The sequence below is a fragment of the Atractosteus spatula genome, chromosome 5 (assembly GCF_055471065.1).
Source record: "Atractosteus spatula isolate fAtrSpa1 chromosome 5, fAtrSpa1.hap1, whole genome shotgun sequence".
NCBI lineage: Eukaryota > Metazoa > Chordata > Actinopteri > Semionotiformes > Lepisosteidae > Atractosteus > Atractosteus spatula.
Genome location: NC_142710.1, coordinates 42,796,052 through 42,820,818, shown reverse-complemented (window position 1 = coordinate 42,820,818; position 24,767 = coordinate 42,796,052). Strand labels below are relative to the sequence as shown.

The following is a 24,767-nucleotide window of genomic DNA, read 5'->3' as shown; positions in this document are numbered from 1 at the left end:
CTTTAGCATGTAGGGGTTCCTACCAGTGTGCAAATATCCAGATATAACCAGTGCTACAGAGGCAGTGGACCACGGGACTGCTTATGAGCGATAGCACCTCTCAGAGATCTGCAAATGGAGAATGGTGGGACAGTAGGGCTGTGTTTGGCAGATATGCAGTAATCAATGTTACATGTAGCTGGGGCAGAAGAATAGTTTGAACTTTTCAATGTACTGAGTGTTTCTGTATGTCAGCAGAAAGCATATCCAGGCAACACTTAAGAAAGAAAATGACAGCTACCATTGATAGTATACCATCCCATGATGGTGGGGCTGTGGATGCCCCTTCTCTTCTATGGCACCCCCATGCCAGCCCAGAGGGCACTAGGTGAGGCAGTGACTAGGGTGATGATCTCAAACTCGCTTGCAAGATTAATAGAAAGGAAGCTATCCATTCTCCTGCATTCATAGATAGATGCTGCAGTTACTATGGAAAATGACAGACAAAAAACCATATAGGTTTAAAGCTTGCCTAGAGTGGGCAATTAGATGGAGCAGGCAGTTTCCCATATGGGGTGTTAAGAATGTTTTACAACATCTAGACAAACCTAACTTACAAAACCTACACACAGGCATTTCCAAGTCCCACAGACAGGACAAGGAAACAGAGGGAGTGCTCCTGGAAACTGGGACTGGGCAGGTGAAACCGCAGCCTGAGTTCTGACCAGGAAGCTCCAGCAGTGTCATTCTGTAGCCGTGCAGACCTGAAGCAGCGTCCTCACTGTATCGCTCATGCGGTACCGAGTCAGGCCCTGCACTGCAGACGCAAGGCGCCTCAAAGCCGCTCGGTTTAAGAGGGCTGAAGACGGGCACGCTGCCTTGAACCTAGCCCACTTCTGCCACAGCAGCCCCTGGAGCCTGGTGCAGGGAGAAGATGATCGGCACAGCCCCTGGAGCCTGGTGCAGGGAGAGGATGATCGGCACAGCCCCTGGAGCCTGGTGCAGGGAGAGGATGATCGGCACAGCCCCTGGAGAAAACCGCACTGGCGAGCGCCTGATCGCAAGCGAGGCCAGAACAAGACTCTTTGTGGTACCCCTGCCGATTGCCTCTCACAGCCCCTGGTTACAGTGGGGGACCGGCTGCTTTGTTCCGCTGCGCTGCCCCTCTTTAGGAATGCATGCAAATCCGGGGTTAAGCCAGACCACCTTCCCTTTTCACTGACATTCTCCACAGCCACGCCCTCCCGCCCTTTCCCGACACACGGCTCAGCTGCCGGAGCTGGCGAAAGGGCCCAGCCAGGGGTGACGGAATCGGAGATGGGCGCAAGAGCGATGGGATTAAGGCTCCCTTATCACCCCGTTTCCCATTAATAATGTGGACAGGAGACAGGCAGCCCCATGAGATGGGGGGGGGGGGGGGAGGAGATGGATCTGTCTGCTCCTCTGCATCGAGCAGGAAGCGTCTCTTTGCCAAGGAGGCTGTGCCAAAAGACGGCTAGCTAGCGTGCTGGCACAGCTCGGCTCCTCACTGGAGCCCGTCTACATTGTTGGAAATGTCCAGGAGCGGCTGGCCTGCAGCTTGTGAAGTAGCCAGAGCACATCTAGGCTTTGATCTAAAACACAGAGGAGCTACTCAGCTCAACGAAATGTAGGACACACTGGAAAACTCTTCAAAGAGACAAGAGCACATTAATCTGTATTTTCTGATACTGTACATGGAAATGTAAAAACATGTGTGGAAACTATGAAGAAGTACATTTAAAATAAAAAGGGTGGCACCTCTTTACACAAAGAGTTGTGGGAGTAAGGAACATGTTACCCAGCCATGTGGTTTAAGCCAATACCCTGGCTTCTTTCCAGGAACAGCTGGATGAGATCCTTGGATCAGTTAACTACTCACCACCAAATGGGCCACATAGGCTGAACAACCACCTCTCATTTCCACAAGAAAACTGCTGGAGCAAACTTGGGATCTGCTCTGCAGGGAATTGTAGACTACTATTAGTCAGCATTGAGGTTCAATCCAGACTACAGCTAAAGTGTAACATGCTGCTTAACTTACTTAACCCAGTGTCATGCTGTACCCATCCACACTGCACTGCAGATATTTCATGAGGTCTAAAACTCTAGGTGCGCAAATGAGACCACAACCGGATGCCATTAAATCCAACTGGGTCAGCATCACTCTAAGGCACACAGCTTACAGCGAACACTAGCACATGTAATTGTGCTGTACAGGCGGTCCCCAATATACACTGGGGGCTAGGAACCAGAACATTGTGATGAATAGCAAAGGTATATACATTAGAATATTTAAACATACAAACAAATACATTACAGAGGGTCCTGTTAAAGGTCCAGGTTAGATTTTTTCCACATACCTTCACATTTTTAAAGTGAGCAATAAAACCCTCGATACATTGGTGGGACCAACACAGCGTTAATATCTCAACTCCAATGCTGGAGCAGAGCAATTCATAATACAGTGCAAGTCAATAGTAACAGCACTGTCTACAGGTAGAAGACTTTTTGACACCAGATTTTGGGCTTCTCAATATATTTTCATTTCTGGAACAAAATACCCCCCAAACCACGATGCCGCTGGGCTTTGATGTCTTGAAAAATGATGTACTGTAAGTGCAAAACGACTGTACGCACGATAGGATCAACAGCAACTGAACCCGTGATCAGCACAGCTTCCTCACAGCTCTGTGTGTACAGTACCAGCGTGCAATGCATCGCAGTGTTATGATGCGCTTATTCACCCTGTTCCTTGGATTAATTTACCAATGTCTCTCGAGGCATTGGTAAATCCAGATTGCGATTTCTCATTTAGGGGCCGGTTCTGTAGTTAGACTGCAGAACGCAGACGAACGAATGAAAGAAGAAATTCCTTTTGCAAAGGTAGACAGGGTGCTTTTTTTTCTTTGAAAAATGACGTGGGTTCCTGCCAACTTTAAGGGTCAGCTGCAGCAGGGATCCAGACTTCAGGTTTCTACAGTTTCAGCTAAACCTAAAACTAACAAACAGACACGCATGTCCCAATTCAACACCAGCGTGATGAGGAGGCAGTCACTGGGCAGAAAATGGAAAACATACCTCATGCGCCGGAGGCCTAAGGAAATGAAATTCCGATGGTGTTACTGCTATTATTTCCACTCAGCCATGGGACCTGTTGCCTTTTGTAAATAGAAAGATTGATCCATTTATTAACTGGAGTGTTTTTGAGACTGTAAGCCCAGGCAGATTTCAGATTCTCACTGTAAGGGTCAAACAGCATTGTTCTGTTGGTTATGAAAAGCACCCAAAGCATACACCCCACAAACCACTGAGCACAGCACGGCTCACAGGAACAGCCACTTAATGTTCTGGTATGTGACAGGGGAATGTGATCTCAGCCAGAGTCATTCCCAACAGCACGGGTGAGCACAAAGGCTTGGAGACTTTGAGGATGCACGATCCTGGAGCGTGAGTGGCATATTCCGACAGGATTTCCATGAATCTTTGGAATACTCAAACGTTAAGTTCTGCTTGCTCAAAGAGACCAAGAAAATCAACAGGGTTTATGCCATTGAGGAAGTAGGACTGGATATATCCCTGATATATAGAGAAACAGAGAAACCTCCATGCATAATAAGTTTAATTGGCAGGTGCTACCAGACAAGACATGGCTGTCAAACTGCCTAATGTAACAGAAAGCAACATTGCTTGCAATGTTGTAAAGACAGTCAAGGAGGCAATTGACAACAATCACAGTAGCTCTGTAAGGCTTGCTTCAATCGCTCAATTACTTTGCTACTCCAAAGGCCAGGTGAGAAAAGCTTCCAAGAATAAACCAGCAAGAGCAAAGATTGTTCCTAAGTAGCTGCAAGTTACGCTTGATAGCAACTTGAGGTATTACACAGTATAAGATGAAATCTAAATCTACTTTCAGTGCTGGTTTTGGTAAATAAGCTGAAAGGAAACGGTCGCCAGGTGTCGGCTGCAGAGTTTTACAAGTGTAATTTTTGGTTTCCCATCGCAGTCTCTTCGGCACACCAACCACTAGAAGTGCAGCCCCTGCCGAGCAGTCTGAGAAGCCTGCAGGATCGCCCCCTGCAGCTCATTTTTCTCTCCTAAGTCAAGTCGACTTGCACTGTTGAGACTGCATATCTGCCTTAGAGACCCCCCACCCTCAGGTGACATTCATCCCTGATCTCACATGTCTCTCCACAACAAGGCTCCCTGCTTCCACATAGCCCATGGTCGCCTGGGTGGCCAGACAGAACAGGATGTGTCCCAATTAGCACCTCTCGCAGCTAATGATATGTGACAGACAATGAAGGGGTAAGGCCACTAAATAAAGATAAGGGAATATATTGTGTGCTACTGCATAACTCACTGACCCCATGAGCACAGCAGGAAGCACATCTGTGAACAACAACGACGCAGTGCTTGTCCGTCTTCCTTGGATCGCAATCTTGAGAATCTCTCTTTTGGAAGTTACACTATTATGAAAAAAAACATCCAATATATGCTGGCAAACATCCCTTGAATTTAAAAAAACCCATCAATACAGTCCCTTTTCATCCCAAAGAGGGGACCCACTTCATCTCCCACAGAAGTGCAGCCCCACTTGGGTATCACACAGTAACCCCACTACACAGTGGATCCGGGCAAGGAGGGAGAGCAACTGCTTTATTAGTGGAATTAAATGGAGCTTACGGGAGGCCAGATTGTACAAGCCTAGAGTGGAATTTAGCCTGGACACCAGGGTTTTACAGTAACTACCCTACTCTCATGAACAGTGACCTGGGATCTTAAATGAGGACCTCAGTTTCATGTGGCACCCAAAGGACAGCACAGTGTCTCCAGTCACCACAATGGGGCATTGTTTTCAAATTATGGTGCAGAGTACGGAGTGCCACCCACTGGTCCAGTAATGCCACTTGCAGCAGAAAACTGTTTTTCTTGGAAGTATCTCAGTCTAGTTTCTCATCCTAGTACTGATCAGGTCCAGCCTTGCTGAGCTTCAGCCAACTCAATGTCTCCCTAGTGCAAAAGACGTCTTTCTTGGCTTCGGAAAAAAAATGAAACAAAGGTTAGATTCAATTCAATTCAATTTATACATGATTGAATATCTACATGACCACTCTAGCAACATCATCTAACATAATCTCTGGGTCATCTTTAAAACTAACAGCTCCTAAATACCTAGGCAACCATTTTTCAAAGGATATTTACAATTACTTTGTTTATATGAACTAATCATATTCATGACCCTCCTGAAAGAAATACTGAAACATGATTTCTCGGGTAACAAAACTGCATTCATAAGTGAAAATACTTGCTCCAACAAATTTCTGACTGCACTGACAAAATTTCACCAGCTTCCACCAAAAATCTGACTTGCACTTCACGTCTGATATGCCAAACTTCTGATGGAGCCTGGCCATGCAATGCAGTTTTTCAGACAAATAAATCGCTAATCTCTGTTACCTCCACAGAATTATGGCCAGGCAAGGGTCAATAAACACATTTTTCAGCACTGTTGGGCTTGTGTCTTCAGAGAGAAAAGGTGCGCCTTGAGCCCCTCAAAAAAAGATTATTTTCCTTGAAGAAAAGTTTCAGAAACAAAGAGTGCGGTACCGTGCTGTAGCGATTGCGAAAACTCAAGATCCACAAACTGAAAGAACTCTGTGAGTTAATCCACACAAACTGTGTAACTGTCTGTGAAAGTATTTGTAACTTCAAGGGTAAAGAGCTCTAAATCGATTGGAAGTCAGTCAGCAGATAATTTCAGAGGGCTATATATAATGTGAGCACCACAACCCAAGCCAGAATCTCCTTCCAGAGTTCAGCTTGCAGTTTCCGTCACGCATTTATTTTCCAGTACTCTTAGTTTAGCCAAAATTCATTCATTCCAAATTTAAGATCCAACAACCTGAATGAACTATTCAGATTCAGAACTATTCTAAAATTCAGATTACAAATTGCCAGGTATAGAAGAAAATGTGAGTTTTGCAGTTTGGAAAAAATAGTGCACAGATCCAGGGAACAGCCTTGTGTACTTGTGGTTCAGTGCTTCTATGCTTAGTGTGTTGAATGAGCAGCAAATAACACTTCAGTCCTGCCTTTGATACTGGAACTGCTACTGTACATTCCACATCACTGGCTCAGATTGGGGCGCGTGCATTACAATTTGGGTTCCTAAGTTTCTTGATCAATTTAGAGTTACAAACACAAGATCTAAAACTCTGCCCGTGCCCAAATGAGAAGCAAACAGGCATGGCATATAACCTTACTCTTATCAGGACCCGACAAGTCTTTGTCAAGACCCGGACTTATCTTTGTGCTGTAGGTCTTCATTAGAACTGCACACACGCTTTTGTGACCCTGTGGTAAGCCCAAGTGGCTGCAGCCCCCAATGCTCAGCCGACTTCATGCCAAGAACCAAGAGCAATGACAGACGTCAAAGATGGGAACATCAGGCCACTGTAAGTTTACCAACAGAGGCGTGGCGCAAAACAATTGGTCCCATTCTGAAACACAATAATAATAAGGAGCTGGGACAATGGGATAATTTCAGTTCTGAATGCAATCAGGACACATGGAAAAGGGCTGGAATACAGGATTGTCCTCTCTCAAACTGGACATATGGGACCCTATAAATTGACCATAATACCTTTATCATATACAGAGACCCACTACATAAAAATTAGGCAGTCCCTCAAAACATCTGCCCCAAACATCACAAAATAATACATACTATATAGACCAGGCTCTAAATTAGTGTTTGTGACTGCTCCATTTTGCGTTCGGTGTTGTAAAACCATCGTAGGGTGCATTTCTAATTGCCATGGCTAAAAATGAAAAAAATGATAAAGTTAACTATAAAAAATGATGATAGAGCTTTCCTGTTCCAGACCATGAAGGAATGGTGCCCACTGGCCTGACATTTAAACCTCAAAGTCTTGATTAGACAGTTCCTGATCCAAGCCCTCTTCTGGTGAGAACGCTGTGTGTCAAGTTAATTACAGTGGCGCAGTGTTAAAAAGCCCATTAAGGGCAAGGAGGCCTGTGGGCCTTGTGTGACCAAAAAAGAAAGTCAACGCTGACCTCTGGAATGATGTCTGATATACTGAGCAAAAACAAAAAGCCCAGTCTATTGACAGGTTACATCGAGCACAATGGCAATCATTTAGATGTGATTCCAACAGATTCCAAAACGCTTGAGCTCGGCTTAAGTTGCTGGAGTACAAGCATCTTTTCAATATCCCGAGCCAGCAGGCTAGCTCCTGGGAAACAACAACCACACTACAGTACAGCACCTTTACAGACAGACTGCAAGGCAAATAAACATTTTGACAAAGTAGGCCACATATTCACCTCAACTACCAATTGCACTGACCTGTATGAGCTTTGACACTGGCAGTAGAAATGGCTCCATAGATGAATAATAATTACAAGTGCTTGCATTGAAAGATGCTTCACTTTTGTAATGAACAAGCAGACGGGACCTCCGACTCATCTACAGGATGGCACCTCATACAGTACCATGTCCCCTGTTACCATACTCAGGCATTGGCTTAGAAATACCGCACCAAAGAGAAGAGCGCCACCTACTGGTCTAGCAACATTTTGAGTGTATAGTGATCAGTATACAGAATAAACCTGAAGAGAACGTACACAGATTTGAGTATTACTTTATCGACCCACTTTGTACTGTCCCAGTTTCTTTCAGCGAAATGTTCAAAATGTACAGTTTAATGAAGTGTTCAGGGACTCTGCAAACCGAAAATGAGCTCACAAACCCGGAAACAACTTCACTGTTTCAACACCTCATGCTGTCAAGTGCTTGGAAAAAGATACATTGAATCTGCCAGTTATGTGAAAGGGGGAAATCATGGGTGATTTCAGAACGGTTCCTCTAGAATGAGGCTGTTTGCAACATTAAGGGATCCTTTGAAAATAAGATTAGTTGAAGAGAAGCAAACGTGATGAAATAGCAAACGAAAAAAACCAAAACATTTTAATCATACCATTTTAGGGTTTAAATCAGAACGTAAACAAAGATGTACATCCAGTACTGAGGTGTGAAGTGAGCAGCTGCAAACAGCAGGCTTCCATCCAATTAAGGTTTAAAAACGGTATTATAAACAGTCATTTGACTGTTCCTGAGCCACTACAACGCTATGTATATATGCAGTGTATATATAAAATGCCCCAGGGTTTCAGACTTAAAATATACAGGAAATGCATACGAACAGAATAATCATGTAGTGATGATAATCATATGGTGTATAATAATGACAGTAATAATTATCATAATAATTAAAAGGATAATTATGTTATGTGGTTACAAATAGCTTTAAAAATATGTTTGGGCCTTTTTTTAATGAATATTCTAGTTGTCAAGGTTATATTGTCAGAACTGCAGTCCCATTCACACTTGCTCTGAGTTCCTGGCACATTGAGCCCAATTTACTTTGTCCAACAGGTCAACAAAACCAGTAAAGCCAGAGCAGTGCTGAGACTAAATTTATTGGAGACAGACAAGCAGTCTATATACATCTGTAATGGGTTGGCAATTGTTCTTGGACAAGTTTTGTTTTATGACCAACTTGTCTCAGTTATACCCTTTCATTCAGTCTTGCTCCTCTTTGGCAGGGAGTGGTTGCCATGGTGTTTTGAGGCCTACACAGTGTAGGCCTGGAGAGCAGCCTCAATGTGAGAGTGTTTCTTGGAGCTGACAAAGGGGGGCAGACTGAACCCTTAGCATCTCAAAGCATCTGGGCTCTATTAATCCCCCGAGTGAAGGACAAGCTGGAAGCCTCACACAAATTTCTAGATAGACAAATAGGCTTTAGATAAACAGAGGCCACGTTACATCCTCTGGCTGCTTTTTTCCGTGAAGAAAGCAGGAAGCATGAATGAACTGGAAAGCAGATGCAGGGCACGATGCATTTGGCTTAACCACAAAGATGAAGGCCGGGTGCCATCTGGGTGGACAGTGGTGGTCAACGGATTTTGTGGTAACACTGTGGGGATATTGTTTCAAACCCAATGGTTCAAGAGCTCATGCAGGGGGAATTGCCAGGCTGTCCAGGCCCATGCCTGTCTGTGGAAAATCACTGAGCTCACTCAGAGCAGGGAGGAAACCACTGGGAGGAAACAGTCCACGCTGGCAACAACTCAGCCCAACCTACGGACCTCTGTCCTTTCACAATTTATTCCTAAGCCAAGAGCTTTGGTTTATATTGAAAGCATATTACTCTTCAGGAAAATAATTTTGTTATTTTCAATCTGTTTCTCAAGGTTCCAAATGAGATTCCTATTGCACGGCAACATGATCCATTTCAGGGTTCATCAACTTCATGATCTACACAGAAAAACAATATTCTGAATTATTCTTACCTTAATGGGAAACCTAAAACAGGTTTTATGAGTCACACATGCAATTTTTTTACAATGAACGCTTCCCACAGTCAATTTCACCACACCAAAATGACTGATCCTTCTCACATATTGACTAGGAAAACATAAAATCACCACTGTGTTTGGAATAAAGTGGTTATTAATAAATGTATGATGCACTTTAAAACAATAACAGCACCAATTTAGAATTAATAGGGTTTCACAATTTTATCCAAAATGGTAGGTTAATAGTTTTAAATAGGAATTAAAACTCTGAGAATTTGTGCAACCTGATGTGAAAATTCTGTGAAACAGAGGCCTGTGCAAGTCCAATAGAGATACAGAGTGCTCAAAGACATCCTGAAACCTTCCGCAGCAGTGCAGGAAGACATGCAGAGAGAATACCATACCTATGAGATGCATACTGAGATTCTGCCAGTTGTCACCAATCATGTTCATTTAAGTTTCTACAAAATAACCTCTATTGGGATGACCCCGAAACACAAACATGTCTCTTCTGGCTCTGACTGAGGTTAATGAGAGTCATGGCACTCGGCTGTCTGGGCCTGTGGGGCAGTTTGCAGAGCCCCAGACCTGCGGGACACTCTGAGCTGCTGTAGACATACATCTGACCCGCTACTGAGCCAGGACTCTGGTGTGGTCATTAGGTGTGGGCCCCTCACACTGCCTCTGGAAAGGCAAACGTTTCTCCGATGAGCAAGCAAGCAATGCTCCTTCTGCTCATCAATAAGAGTTCTGTTTGAAGGAACTAGTCTTGTGTTCAGCATCATTGGCTAATGACTCCCTGAAGAAGTATAGCTCTCATGCTTTAGAATAACATCTAGTCCTGCCTTACTATAAAAAGCAAGTCTTGACCCAGAAATAAAATGCACAAAAGGGAACAGGCATAAACACAGTAGCATGTAATGCATCAGCTAACTGTTAACATCTACAGTAAGTGCCTAGATACTATATTTTAGATATCTATATCGCACTTAACATTCAGTGTTGTGCTGTCTATAAAAGATGTCAAGCATTTTTCCACTCAACACAACCATTACCTCACTGCACAATGGGTGGGAAGGTGGCGCAGTGGTTAGAATTGTGTTGGGGCCCTGGGTTTAATTCTGGATCCGAGGTGCTATCTGTGTGGAGTCTGTATGTTCTCCTTGTGCTTATGTGGGTTTCCTGCAGGTGCTCCAGTTTCCTCCCACAGTCCAAAGACATATTAGGAGGTTAAAGGGCTTCTGGGAAACCTGGCCCCGTTGTGTGTGTGTGTCTGTGTGTGCCCTGCGATGGACTGGTGTCCTGTCCAGGGTGTGTCCCTCCTTTCGCCCGTTGCTTGCCAGGACTGGCTTTGGCTCCCCTACATGATATATATATGAATATAATTTAGGTGGGTAGCTGCATCAGCATGCATAGGCTGCAAAGGAACAGGTAATAGGTTTATTCCATGCTGAAAAGAGAAAAAAAACAGAACGTTTCGGCCGTGGAGCCTTCTTCAGGTGTGAGCTCTTCAGGTGTGTGTAATTTATATATTTAAATTTAAATAATTATTTTTAATATTATGATTTTACTTTCATTTTTAATATACATTTAATATTCTATTTCTAAAAATAATTAATATAATCATAAACATTTTATACAGGTATGGTATCTATATCTGCATTTTGGTGTTGTGCACACAAGATTGATATTCATCCCACAGGCATTTAACTGGTGTGGGAAGTCAAGATTTCACTCTGTTCTGGGGTACAAACTGAATACGCAAACACAAGAGTGATACATTTTCAAGTGACCCAAACGTGAAAATTATCTTTTTAGAAAGCTGTTCAGCACATATGAACTACCCTTTGTTAAGTGAACTGAGAAGTTCTGAATCATACAGCTTGAACAGACGCCGCAGAAATAAATCATAGCAACTGCGTCAGGCTGCTGTGTGCAAGCACACGCTTACAAACGTGCGCACACACACGCACGCTCACATGCACAGAAAACTGGAGACTGGGAATGATGGGACTGTTCAGATGGCTAAAACCTCAACATGTCACCTTCCCAGAATACCCACAGAGCACCAGCACCCTGTACTACGAGGTCATTAAGTACAGTACCCAGACACTTTTATTACAGCTCGCTGTAATTCCTAAGATCGATCTCACTACCGCTGAGCGAACTGCTTGGTCTCGTGAAGCACCTAGTTCACCAGCTACACTCCTCCAAGAGCAGTACAAAGCTCCAGATGCGCTGCTCCCCCAGCGTCAGGGCGGGCTCTGAAGACAACACCAGTTAAACAGAAACACGTGGGGGTGCTGGCATGAAGCAGGGCTTGGGGGGATAGGTCAGTGGGTTGCGTAATCACGCAGCCTGCAGCAACAGCTAAAAATAGGCAGTCGAAGACATTTACTGTAACTCAAGACAAACGAACACAATATGCAGGCGCAAACCCAGGCGCTGGAAAACAGAGGCAAGGTCGAGTACAGACAGGAACATAAGAATAAAAGAACAGGACAAGAGGAGGGGATTCTACCCATCTAACACGCTTGGAAGTTAGTATCTTAACTGATCAGAGTATCTAATCCATTTCTTGATAGAAGCCAAAGTATCGGTTTCAACATCATGGCTGGGTAGTTAGTTCCATACTCCTACAACTCTTTGGGTAAGAACACACCTCCTATTCTTGTGCACTTCTACGTAGATTCCACTTGTGCCCTCTTGGTTTGTGTTTCACTGTCGGTTCTAAAGAGGTTCTCTGGGTTGACTTTATTAATGCCTTTGAGGATTCTGAATTCTTGAATTAGGTCCCCTCACAGTCTTTTCTATGTTCAAGACCGAAAAGGTTCAGTCTAAAAACTAGAACTGCTGTAAAAAAAAACAACCTAACACTAACACCAACAGCTAGCTATAACACCCCACAACTCACAACTGGCAACACACTGAAGCTCAGAAGGTGTGAGCCTAGCCAGCACCTGGATGGGAGACCTCCTGGGAAAAACTTAAGCTACTGCTCAAAGAGGTGTTAGTGGGGCCAGTAGGGGGCGCTCACCCTGCCATCTGTGTGGGTCCTAATGCCCCAGTATAGTGACGGGGACACTATACTGTAAAAAAAAAGGTTCCGTCCTTCGGATAAGACATAAAACTGAGGTCCTGACTCTCTGTGGTCATTAAAAATCCCAGGGAGTTTCTTGAAAAGAGTAGGGGTGTCATCCCAGCGTCCTGGCCAAATTTCCCATTGGCCCTTACCAATCATGGCCTCCTAATAATCCCCATCTATGAACTGGTTTCATCACTCTGTTCTCCCCCCTACTAATAGCTGGTTTGTGTTGAGTGTACTGGTGCACTGTGACTGCTGTCACATCATCCAGGTGGGGCTGCACATTGGTGGCAGTGGAGGGGAGTCCCAATTGCCTGTAAAGAGCTTTGAGTGGAGTTAACAGAAAAGAGCTATATACAGTATGTGTAAGGAATTATTATAATAATTACTTGTTTAGAAGGTAATAAACTGTGAACTATTACAGAGGAATGCTTCAAAAGAGGCCACAAGTCTGAAGTTTCATCTAAGGGACATAGCAAAAGGAGGTTCAGTTACTTGTTAGGGTTCAGGAGTTCAGGGTAACTCAGAGTGAGTAAACCCTGGGACGCACAGCCTGAATTCAGGACAGTCAGCAGGCTATATGGTCTCCTACGAGAAGGTGGAGTTGAAGTGCTGTCAGACGCCTATCAGTTCTAAAAAAGTTACTGACTAAGCAGAAGCGTCTCTCCTGTCATCTAACCAGTAATCACTATGTACTGTTCAGCTGCAGCAGCTGTGGGCACCCTGAAGGACACTGGGCAATGCCAAAATACACAATGTACACATTTCAGAGGGCTCTCCTGATAAAAGCAGGACTGGGAGACAAAAAAAGGCCTCGTCTCATGGCAAGTGCTTAAACTAAGAAAACACTGGAAAAAAGAGGTCGACACGTTTTACAAAGTGAACAAAGGATCCCTGTTGTCTTATTACAAAGGAGCAAGTACAACTTTTTAACACCAATTAAATTGCAGACAATTCTGAAGAACATGTGACTCCTAAAAACTGCTTTCAATTTACGGAATATAGCATATACAGCATGTCAAACAGCAGGATTTAAGGAATTTTATTCCATCCTCAGTAGCATCTTTGCAAGTGTAGGTGGCCTTGTACTGTAGGTGGACAGTCAAGCAGATCGCAGTATTATGCTCTGAATCTGCCAGTTTAAGCTGCATCAATTACTGGAAATTGTTGGGGAGATGTGAAAACATGGGTGGTACAGTGGTGTGCATTGTTGCCTTGCAGCACTGGGGCCCTCAGTTGCTGGGGTGCTATCTGGGTGTTTGCGTGGGTTTCCTCCCAAAGACACACAAGTACTGTAAGTTAACTGATTTCTGGGAAAACTGGTCCTGGTGTGAGTGTGTGCCCCGTAACGGACAGGTGTCCTTTCTAGGGTGACACACCCCACCTAGAGCTGGTTGCTTGAAGGGACAGACTCTGGCTCCCCCGTGACCCTGAATTGGATAAAGTGGTTAGGAAATGGATGGACAGATGGATAAAACAGTTTCCAGCTCTAAAATTGTGAGAGTCTGAGCTAGGACTTGTGTGATCTCTCTCCAGACAGAAAGAGAAGGCCTTCCTCCACTGCCCACAGCCTGCTGAAACCCCTCCCACTCCTGGTATTTCATATTAAAGGCACTGAGGCAGATCTGTACAGGCCTGGGGGGGGCTCTTGTTTACAGAGCTGCTAATGAAAGCAGGACTGGCGACAGCCGAGGGGAGGGGGGAGACACAGGTTCCCACTGACAAGCTTTCAGGACCGAGCAGAGATGTGGGAGGGGATCCCAGCATCCAGGCTCTACTCTCTGTGAACTGTTTCACAAAGGAGCACATACCACTCACACCAAAAACACCATGAGAGGCCTGTCATCGCGGGGGAAGAACCACATTTACGAATGCAGTCTTGACAAAGGGGCGCTGTACGATGCAGTTAATTGCAATGTGTGCCTTTAGTTCTCAGAAAGCTCTCAGAATAGTCTTCTTGCAGAAGGGTTCTCATACAGACCTCTGCCCTTTTAAATAAAAAGAAGCCCGCTTTACAAAAGTAACTCAAATGTGACAAAACATCAAGCACCAAAGAGAGAAGGCACCAACATGGCAGTAGCTGGTACCTTGGCCTTAAGCCTGATGTAGATGTGCTGGCAGGAGATACACTGCTGAGTGTGGAGAACTGGATTTTCTCCGCAGCATGTGCATTGTAATTGACAAGACTCTTAAATCTAAAAATGAATATGAAAAGACACGCAACCTCCTTCCCCATATCTCATAGGAAAAGAATAACCTATTTACCTCTTTATCAGATATGGTGCATTCCACAGCTCATGCATCCCAGCTAAAACAGATTTCCTGGAGCCCTAGTCATAGGACATCACTACCTCAAATTACACGTACAAGTCATCACCTTTAATACAAAGTAGACAGACAGATCCAGAGTCGTTCACAGGGAAAAAGGCCCTCTCTTCATGGTGAAAAACACTGTGAGGCACAGGGTTTGGGAGAATTGTGTGACGGGTTGATCGATCTAGAAGACGTCTCTCACCCCCCTATCTCCACACACAGCCCCTGGCTCCCTATAGCGAGCACAGAGAGGGAGGAACACATCCTCCGGACTCCTTCTTCAGGCCAGTCTAAATCCTCCCACCCACCAACAGAGGCAGAATAAAGACCTAAATCCCAAACAGAACATGTGGCTCCAGAACATTTGGGACAGGGGAAGAGACAAGAGAGCTCCTGGCCCTTTCTAAAGAAATCAGAAACTCCCCCACCTGTTTCAGCTCGTTGCTGACTTACAGGTCTGTTCTCACTGCAAGAATAGTGGTTTTGACACCTTTATCAGACTGCCACTTCTAGCCACAATTATAAATACTAATTATACAATTTCTTACTTCTGTTCTACCTTTACTGCTGACCCCCTCCCCAGGCTTCGGCTCAATCTGTCCTGCTCAGTCACAGCGTCTCGCAAAACAGCACCAGGACCAGGTGGAGATCGGGGAGTTTCTCATGCAGACACTGACTCAGGCTGGCTTGTTTTCCAAGTTCACCGATTTTCACATTGGCATTTATGTGTGAAAGGAAAAAAAAATCTGTTCTGTTGAATTGCTTTTTCCAAGACAGAGCAGGATCAGCCCCTGACCTCCCAGGAACTGAGCTGGAACACAAAGGCCACACCTCCGACCAGTGCCCAGGCTTTCTCTGCACACTTCCGCTGCTAACCGGGGCTATGGGATACCCCAGCAGTTTTCAGGAGCAATCCAGGCCACTGCCAGAGAAAGGATCTCACCAGGATGACAATAAAATAACTTTTGCTGTTTCTTAGCGGGTGCAAAACACATTTCATAAATATGTTCCATGAAAGATTTGTCAGGAGACTGCCCACCACAGTGATGAGTTGTTCTGCAGAGCCCAACTGGGATTAGTGAGTCACAGCTATACTGTGTGTGTGGCACCTTCCTGGGAGACAAACGCAGTGCAGGAAATCCCCGGAAATCATGTGATACAGCACCCCTCAATCCTGACAGGTCCTTCATCAGGCACGGGTCCAAATTACATCACTCTCCAAAGATTCTCGATGAGTTATGAGTTATTAGTAACACTATATGACTTGTTTAAATCAATTAAAGCTGGAAGTTACAGTTTCCCAAATTTTCCGTTTTCTCCCCAGGTGACACCTGTAGCTCACCTCTGCGTTAGCAAGCAACGAAAGAGAGAGAACCCCACATGTTGGAGTCCACTTACAGAACTTCTGGACCACAGCTCCCAAACTGGACTTCAAGCCTTTGGTGATGAAACAGGAGCCTCATTTTAATTTGCTCTGATGTGGTGTAACAACAGTGGGGTTCCTGTTGGAGCTCCTGTTTTAACCCTCATCACTTTCTCTCATTATGCTGCCTCAGGGACCCCAGATAGCTATACTGCTGCACTACTACACAGCGCACATCCAGCCGGTGTCCTCACCAGTGAACACGCTGCCAAGGGGACCCCAGATAGCTACACTGCTGCACTACTACACAGCGCACGCCCAGCCGGTGTCCTCACCGCTGAACACGCTGCCAAAGGGACCTCAGATAGCTACACTGCTGCACAATAACACAGTGCACACCCAGCCAGTGTCCTCACCGCTGAACACGCTGCCAAGGGGACCTCAGATAGCTACACTGCTGCACAATAACACAGTGCACACCCAGACGGTGTCCTCACCGTGGAAAACAAGGTTCAGGGAACCCAGATCATTACACCACTACACTGCAGAACTGTGAATTCGGTCAATTTCAGCTGGCAACAAATACTTGATAAAGAGGAGAAGTTTCACAACAGATCTTAGTAGCAAAAAAAAAACTTGCTTTGAAAAGCCAGCAGAGTAAACAAGCACCAGTTGCTGACACCAGCCAGGATCCTTACCATTCATTTTGCAAAAGCACTTTCAAGTAAAACCAAGGAAAAACGCTCTAAAGAATAATTACCATTAACATAGTAAATAAAAATGCACCAGTCTATGAATCTGAAAGAAGAGACAGTAGCTTCATCAAACGGATGTTGTCCTCGGACATAGTACCCCTTCAACACTAGCAGGCCTGAAGTACCCCTTTGTTTACAAGCAGTGGACACAGGATCATAGCCGCCATCCAGGCCAGTTATCAGCGTGCTGTCCTAGGACGAGCCGAACATACACTCTTTCTTCTGCCTCCGCGTTAAAACACATACAACTTTTATTTCCATCTCAAACTTCCACCTTTAAAGCCTGCCTCCCAGCTGCCGCATTAGATGAAAGATGGTTTCTTTCCCAAGCACTGATCAAATATCAGCGACATTACCAAGTCCTTTAAAGTGGGGAAAAAAAAATCCTGGGAGTTACAGTAAAACACATCAACCAGAGGCCTTTCTGAAGTCTGCTATTCCACAGCACACACAGGCAGGGTTTGCGATAAATAATTCTTTAACTGTCTCTCTCTTTCCTCCCAAACACCCTTGGCAAACTCTACATTCCTCGCGTGGTTTCCTCTGCATGTAACTGTCTGCGCCTTTTTCGGTTTTAAAGTAAGCAGACAAAGAACCCCTCACATCAAATCACTTTTCCAACAGCTGAGCTTAAAAAAAATGTTGCCCCATCAGGCGTCATATTTTAGTTAGCCGTTTGGCAATATCGATTCCATCTTCTTTTTTCAGGCAGCTACACCACTCTCCCAGAATCACCGTTTCACACGGCTGACATCCTGAGGGGGACGCTGGAAACTTGTTGAAATCTGAAGACGCCTGCCCTTTTTTTTTCCCCCCCTCTCTCCTCTCTCCCACCCCATCACTGGACTCGCAGCCCCACAGAGAATGTGCAGTTCATTCAGACACACTGCACTTTCTCCCCCACACCTCTCTCCCCTTCTCCCTGACTCGCTGGAGTGAGCGAGGTCTTCGCCGGCACGTACCCCTGACCGGCTCCTGCATGGCTGTCTCCTGTCCTCGGGAAGCCCGCACAGACCCCGCTGGAACTGAAGCCACTCGAGACTGCTCTGCCTCCCTCGCTGGCTCTCTCTCTCTCCTCTTTCCCGAACTTATCCTTCCCTTTGTGTGTGCGCGCCTCCTCCGGCGGCGCTGGAGCGTGTGTGCGCTCAGAGAGCAGCACTAGGAGTTTGAATGAGATCTCCCCCTCTTCCCTCCCCTTCCTCTCCTCTTCCAGTGTCTGCCCTGGCACCACCCCCACCCCTCTTCTCTCCTCCCTCCCCTCTCACTTTCTGTCCCGGCCTCCTCCTCCCCCTCTCTCCCTCTCACTCACACACAGGTTCCCTTCTTCCAAACAGCCCTGGCTTGTGCTCTCTCTCAGTTTGCCTTCACATCCCCCAGCCCAAGCAGCTGAAGGAGGAGGAGAAGGCCCAGGGGCCTCCTTTACTAATATCCTCGATTAACCCTGCGCAGCGAAAAAAAAGGGTTAATGCCGTGCGCTGCGTTGGCCAAACTTTTCGAAATGACAACCTTATGAAAGTTTACCGAGATGAAGACGCACAGCATTTAGAAAGCCCCACGGTTCTCAGCAAATTTCACCACGGGGGACGTTGCCGGGAGCCTCCTCTCAGCTGTTTCGCAATAGAAGCTTGACTTTTCACAGGATCTCTGTGAAAATCCAGCCCAAATTCTAACGTGACACAGCTCAGCCATCTGTTAAGATTTTTGTCTTGCAAGGCGAGCTGCTCGCAGGACTGGCTTCCAGGGTGTCAAGATCTTCGCCCACGATGATGAACGGCTTGGGTCTGTTTGTTCTGGAAAATTCCGGCTCCAGAGCAAATTGACTTCGATGCATGCACAGATCGCGTTACCGACCCACAGATTCATATTCTTGCACACAGGAATGGGGTGCTCAGCTCCTATACAGTACTGTAGGTGGTGCTTTCAGGAGCGGCCAGGTGCCCGCAGCTCCTAACAACATCAGTGCCTCACGTGTCCTGCCTCACAAAGCAATGCCTTCTAAGTGAAAGTGCTGGCGTCACTGGCGTTTCGTGCCTGATGGCCATGGCCATAGAGTAAACTTTGCGTGTTTACAGAGTGATGTGGCCTTAAGCAGGAACTACCCTGATTTCCACACAGGCACACAGTTATACACAGAAAGACACAGGCTTAGCGATGTTGCCTCTGAAGCAGCACACTGGCTCTTTCAGAATAAACTACCAGCAGCAGCGTATCTGCTGTAATTGGAAGTGGCTGACAGGTGAATGACACAGCCTCTGTAACTGCAAACGGCATCTTTTTTTAATCAGGATAAAAAAACGGGGCTCTTCAGAATACACGGATGTCAACTCTGCCCACGGATGTCAACTCCTCGCCCTTTTCAGAGTGAATTATTTGACACAGTCAGAAGAGTGTGGCGGCGTGCTGCAGGCTTGTACGTGTGTGTTCTGCCCCAGGCACAGAGGAAACGAGTGTGTTTGACAAGCACAGGCTGTCCCCAGGCAAGGTATGTTAGCATATGACACAAGTGCACAACACCTGCAAGATTAAGTATGATAAACACTGTGTCCCATAAATTCTACAAGCATGTGCCTGATGTCTAACTGCTTCTAAGCTGGTATAGCTCTACGTGACGAATATGCAATATTATGCCCATTTTAAAAAGCATGGGGGGGAAGCTTTTCATTAGCAGGGGGAGGTGTGACAGTTTTCAAGAAAAGAAATGAATTTCCTTGAGTTTCTATTAAGAGAAAAAACCTCCCCCTACTAAGGCCACCATTAAAAATAATGATGTGAATGGACTTTCTTTTTCAAAGCAAAATAATAACATTCTCGGACAAAAGCCAAAGATCTTGTCTAATCCCCTCGAAATGAGTGATGTGATTAGCCTGAGCTGGCTATAGCAGCTCAGCCACACAGAGCCAGACCGAGATCCGCATAATGAGAGGCCTGCTATCTTCTAAAGAAACCCCCCAGCCAGGGTCCTGCCACTTAGCGCTTTCTGTCCGGTTACAGGACAGGGGGAATGGGAGGGGGCAGAAAGCAAGATCAGGGGCCCTATGGTTAGAGGGGGACCAAGCCACTTTAAAATCAGCAGCCTTGAACACCAGAGACACAACATCAGCCTCGGTATGAAACAGTGCCTTGCACTGAAGCAGGTCCTGATTCATGTTCATTCTAAGTGATCACAGTTAGGACTCATCTACACCCCTGGTTTCATCAGGGGAGGGATGTAGGCTGAAACACCAGCCACATGAAGCGAGCACTTCCTCGCACCACATGTCGTGCGACACCGGCTATAGAGTTACACTTTCTCTCAGGGGTTGTTGTTTCGCAGCAACCAGATCCGGCTCTGAGCCCACCTCAACATGGCAGCCAACCATGTGCCCCTTCTTAGGCCACTCTGCTCACAACCAGCTAATGACACATCCCAGACTGGAATCAGAGAGCTCTGAACTAAAAGGGTCTCGTAGAAACCTAGATGGCAGATATTTACAACACAGCTGCCCACTGCAATATGACAGGTCCCTGCCACAGCAATTGCAGTGTTGCTGGTTTTCAGCAAAAACAGCAGCATCGTAATTTGATTTATTTAGGTGGTTTCAGTTAAATCTCTCATGGATATAAGTTCACTTAACTTAAAGTGAAAACCGATGCTGTGGCCCAGCAGGAGCTATGACCGACCCTGTGTGCAAGGGAGAGGCCAGGCAGACCCAGTAGAGAGGCACAATCGACCCTATGGAGAGACAAGAGCATCCTGCCATGCATGAGCTAGAGACACGACCCACCCTGTGCGCAAGCGAGAGACACGACAGAATCTGTGCGCGAGCGAGAGACACGGCAGACCCTGTAAGCGAGCGAGAGACACGGCAGACCCTGTGCGCGAGCGAGAGACACGGCAGACCCTGTGTATACCTACTGTATATTATGATGGTCGATGAAAGCCTTAAACAGCTCTCAGAACAGACTGGAGTACTGGTAAGGTTCAGAAGCCAGGCACTGCTAGGGTATCCTTCAGCAAGGTGTTGTACTCTACCAATAATACTACAATACAATAATAATTCATTTAGCTATATAAACAGGTCAAATGGGGGGTGCTGTACTCATAAATTCAATCTAAAGGATGTGGGACAAGCTCTGATCTAAGCACAGTGTAATTTTTTTAACTTCAAAGGGGTCATTTTTCAAAATATGCTTTTTCTAGAACTAAGCCTAATGCAGCACCTAACTGGCTGCAGTAGGATCTTAGTGTATTAGAGCCAGACACACCACTAGGAAAACATGCATGTCCACCCCCTCAATTGCGGTCTATACCTCCTCTTCTTCTCCCTTGCCCCACCTCTCTTTCTGCTGGGGGATCTGAGTCGGACACTTAGCGTCCGCTCAGGAAAACAACAACCAGTACACTGAAACCAAACCAGCACCGCTCACGAGGCTCTGAAATCGATTCCATGTCTTCATACTCCAGAGCCTTCAGACTTCAGAGCCTGTTGCAAAGTATTCACCAGTAGACAAAGTATCAGACAACAAAACCCCATACAGAGGCGCAGCACGTGCTCAGACAGGCTCTACTCAGCCTCTGGCACTGACCCCCACAGTAAGAGGGCGAGAAAATCCGAACACACTCCTATTTCGGCCGAGTCTCCTCTAATTCTCCCCCTCTGTACTGCGATCACAACACAGAGAGCTTCGAATTTCACAACCACCTGCGGTTTCATTAGAGCAACCGATCACAGCACTAGCAATACTATGACATTACACACCAGTGCATTTTTAAATAAGTTTTTTAAGATTTTAATTCATTTTTGTCTATCTGAAGCATTTGCTTTAATAGTTAGGGTATATACTGTAATTGGAGCTGGAATATGTAATGATTCAGAAATCTATTAAAAGATACTTCAGCAAATTATACCATCAGCTCACATTCAACAGGCTTCCAGACTGAAAAGAACAAGATGATAAAATCTGTATAGAGCTCTTCTACATTAAAATAAACACACCCAAAGTAAGGCAGCTGCTGTACTTTTTCTCAGTATTTCTGCTTCAGTGGTACAATCATTAGCCCCTGTAAGAGCACCTTTCTCAGGCCCTGTGTGCACTGAAACTATGTTGTATCATGTCTACCATTCCTTCACCGAGACTGACTGCTCATTTTAATTTGTCAGGGGTGCCGTGCAGCACGGACACAGACACAATCTGCTGAAGGTGGAACCCGCAATGTGACAGGCCTCAGTGGTACTGAAACGGTTATAGAACTGATGTCACCGCCCTTGACCAGGTTGCGTCAAATTCTCCGAAGCTGTGTGGTTCTCGGCCTGCAAGCGATCACATCAAAACCCGAGCGGGGCAACATGTGAATGAAGTGGTGGGAGTGATATAGAGAAAAGAGCGCCCATCTCGAATCACAAAAGCCTTCTGTGTTTCGAACTTACCCTCCATATCTAATGTACCCAGCCACTCTGGAATCGCCAGTTGTGCCAACACCTTGCTGGCTCACAGTGACCGGCCCACTGTGACCGGCCCATTTGTGCAGCCAATCATCTTCAGATATGTTACAAGCTCCGTGGCAACCTACAGGAGCTACAGTACTGATTGGTCAGAGCAGCTAGTCCCTGGCTGACATCACCACTAGCCTGCAGGCACCCAGGGGTCACAGTTTCACTGGCCCCCTGGTGGTAGTGGGCCAGCTGTTCATCGGCATTGGGGAATCCTGGACTCAGCTGTTCTTTTAAATAAGCCCCTCTTGTCTAATTTTCAGGACTTTGGGTTTCCATTAAGGCTCTTTCTTTAATGAGTCCACGCACACATTAAAATGTGGGGGGGGGGGGGGGCTGAGTCGGGCTGGTGAAGGTCAGCCTGGAGGGGCCCAGCCTGCTCATTCACACCTCACCTTAATCACAACAGAGAGGAGGATGTAACACAAGACGCCTATAAAAGAGAAGCACACCCGCGCAGAGATGCAACTGCTCCATCATAAATCTCGCCACAAAGGCAGGGGAGGGCAGGAGCAGGCTGGGCGACAGGGCTGTTTGCCTTGCCAGGAGGGCTAATTCACTCTCTAGTGACTCTTAGCACGCTGGTGACCGGGGACGCTTTTGTTTCTGACGTGTTATTTGGCAGAGCGACCCCAACGCTGTGCTGTCCTGTATTCCTGTTATTTTAAGCTTCCTTCCTCCCCTCTTCCCCAACCAGAAAAGATCTAATACAAGACCACATCCATCCCAGAGACTCCAGCCAAAGACCCACAAAATAAAGAGCTTTTGACTGGGCCAGCAGAGGCACTCTGTACACGCGCCCCCACCCACCAGCGCCACGGACCTCCGCAGATGAAAGCGCTCTGTAAAATGAGAGGACAGGATCTGGTGTATCCTGAGAGCTAGGAAAGTCCTGCTAAGAAACGATGAGAAAAAACCCTTCTACACAACGAGAGGCCTTGGATTTCCAGCTACCAGTTGTAAGGGTGTCGGCAGTAACAGCGAGTGTGCTGCACAGGTCAGATTTTTCAATAAAAAGGTTTCTTTTAGGGGTTCCAGAAGAGAATTATTGAGCGATAAAGACGGCTTGTAGTCAGCACAATAAAAAGGGTTCCTTCAGGAAGCGAACTGAGGCGTGGGCAAATCGGGAAAAAACGCTTGTTGTTAACTTGGTGACCGCAACCTAAATGTCCCCGTGTTCATAGGACCGGCTTGCGTCAGTCCGCGAACTTTATTTCATTATTTATTTCAACTTTATTTCATTTCCAGCACGGCTCTGCTGCACTTCTCAAGAGCTGGGTGTGTCAACAGCCTGGTCATGCCATTCTTACCCAGCGTACCACCAGCTCAACGTGAAGAGGAGTTTAAAAGTTCTCATCCCAGAACCAAGAAATCACAGCAAAGACGTGCAACATCTGTATGCTAAAGGATCCTAATCCATCTTGGAAATTTCAGCCTGGAAATCGAGGCTAGACCACAGCGTTTGACTTATTGCAATGTGTCAGACTCACAGAAGAATGTCATTAGAGCCACAGTGAGATTGGTTTCAAGTACCACACCTCAACCTGGGGATAAAGCACAGCAACGTAGACTGAATTAAACCTGATCATGCCCGCGACAGAGGGGACACCACCAAATACAAGTACTGATACAGCCCACACCCACATGCGACTGACCTGCGCAGCGAGAGACAGCAGCTCTTTTCTGGAGGATTTGAGAACATTCATACAAATGATGAAGTGCGTTTAGGATAGAAAACAGGAAGCACTTCTAAACGCAAAGAGTCATGGGTTGGTGGAACAAGACTCTTACCCGTGCTGTCGAAGAGGCCTTCACGAAAAGGCTGCATGAGATTCTTGATCAACCTCCCCAGCTGTTTGGGGGTTAACTGTACTGCAATTAAGGAGTTTAGCACAAACACAAGAGCAGTGATCTGGTGTGCCAGAGCCATGAAGTCACTGGAACTGTCCAAGCCTCGATCCAGCAACACAGGACGGCTGTCTGAATCAGAATTAGGGCTTTCTGCAGCATGCCATTTCTACTGCGCAACACAATAAGAATTACTAGGCCCAAGGCATTTTTATTTCTGTTTGCAAGATGAACCGAGCTGGGCTAAAGCATAGCCACCCAAACTAGGACAATGGGCCCAAACTGCCTCCTCTCGTTGGTACCTTTGCACGCGCTTTGCTGTTCATACTCCCACAGCAGCGCAGATCTTTTTTGGAGGGATGGGATGCTAGGTCTCTTCCCGTCTTTTGTTCCCCCATCATCCTTCCTCTGCCAACGTATTTCATCTCCCCCACAGTCAATCCGAGCATCAAAAATGTAGCCTCGCTGAGCTGTTCAAGTCTCCCCCTAACCAACCCGGGGGCTCTATTGTGATGGTGGAGCCCCCAGTAACCCTGCTCTGAAAGCCGCCT

General features: G+C 46.2%; 1 protein-coding gene across 2 annotated transcripts in view; it reads right to left on the bottom strand.

Moving 5' to 3' along the window:
- Positions 1-24,767, bottom strand: part of LOC148835124 (leucine zipper putative tumor suppressor 2 homolog) — an 84,218-nt gene that overhangs the window by 20,542 nt on the left and 38,909 nt on the right. Inside the window, exon 1 of one of the 2 annotated variants that reach the window (XM_088917720.1) lies at positions 17,860-17,966. The exons of the other annotated variant lie outside the window; for it this stretch is intronic. The gene's annotated coding sequence lies outside the window, so the exon portion shown is untranslated. Of the gene's footprint in view, positions 1-17,859; positions 17,967-24,767 lie in introns of those variants that run through there. 2 annotated transcript variants of the gene reach the window in all.